Source organism: Octodon degus, unplaced genomic scaffold (genome assembly GCF_000260255.1).
Source record: "Octodon degus isolate 3935 unplaced genomic scaffold, OctDeg1.0 scaffold00247, whole genome shotgun sequence".
Taxonomy (NCBI): Eukaryota; Metazoa; Chordata; class Mammalia; order Rodentia; family Octodontidae; genus Octodon; species Octodon degus.
Genome location: NW_004524823.1, coordinates 2226948 through 2228110, shown reverse-complemented (window position 1 = coordinate 2228110; position 1163 = coordinate 2226948).

Here is a 1163-nt window from a genome sequence, read left to right as displayed (position 1 = left end):
ACAGTCTCCCTATACAGACTTACAGTCATCCTCCTGTTTGAGCCTCCCCAGACTGGGATTACAGTCATGTGCCACCACACCCAATTTCAATGGTTGGCATTGTGCACCATGAGTTCCAGGGCAGACATGGCATGACCTACAAGGGATTGAACCCTGGTATTATAAGTGCTCAGACAGGCACTTAGACCACTGAGCTATCTCCCCAGCCACAAGATAATATTTGTGTGAGGGAAAATATCCCAAAGAAGGCATTAATTTCAATCATTGATTAAGAATAAGCAAAATTTCTACAAACAGAAATGAGAACAGCTGTTCAGATGGGAAAAATATATGGTTAAAATAGATGTAAATTAATTAAGAAATTAACAGGCATTCTACTGTATTTTTATTTATTTTATCTATCACTTATTATCATGTCATTTTTCTGCGGATGATTACACACATGGTTCTAATTTCGTTATTCAAGAACTATTTGTTCTGAATTGACTCAGGACCACACATAATTTAGAGAACTGAGGATGATGTTCAACTAGTATATTAAGGGGTGACAAGAAGGAAAAAAACAGGTTTATCACCTTTGTAGGTATCAAATTGGCAGGTCTTGCTGATGAGTTTAAAGAGTGAGAAAAGAAGTTAATGACCACAAGTTTGACCTCATCAGCTGATTGGGTGATACTGGCATGTAATGAGAACACAAAGCTCAAGAAATTGTAAGCTTGGGGGGCCGACCAGACAGGTCAGCAGACTGAAGCATCTGCTCAAGCAGAGCTTGAGGGTTTGATTTCCAGAGTGCCATGCTGGCCCTACTCCTGAGGTGGGCTGAGATGACAATTGAGACTGGGCAAAGTGGCACGTGCCTATAATCCCAGTGCTTGGGAGGCTGAAAGCAGGAGAATCACTACGAGTCCAATCTACATAGTAAGACCCTGTAGACCCTGCACCAAATACATAAAAATAAAAATAATAATATTTCTAGTATTAGGCCACAATAGCATTTAGATGGGGAAGAACCTCACCACCACCTAAAAAATAAAAATAATAAATAAAAATAATTTTAAAAAACTGTAGGCTTGGTAGTCTAAGACACGTGTGACTCATTTCTCATACATACAATTGTATATTGAAAGTCTTTCTTTACAAAATTGTGCCCATATTCAGCCAAT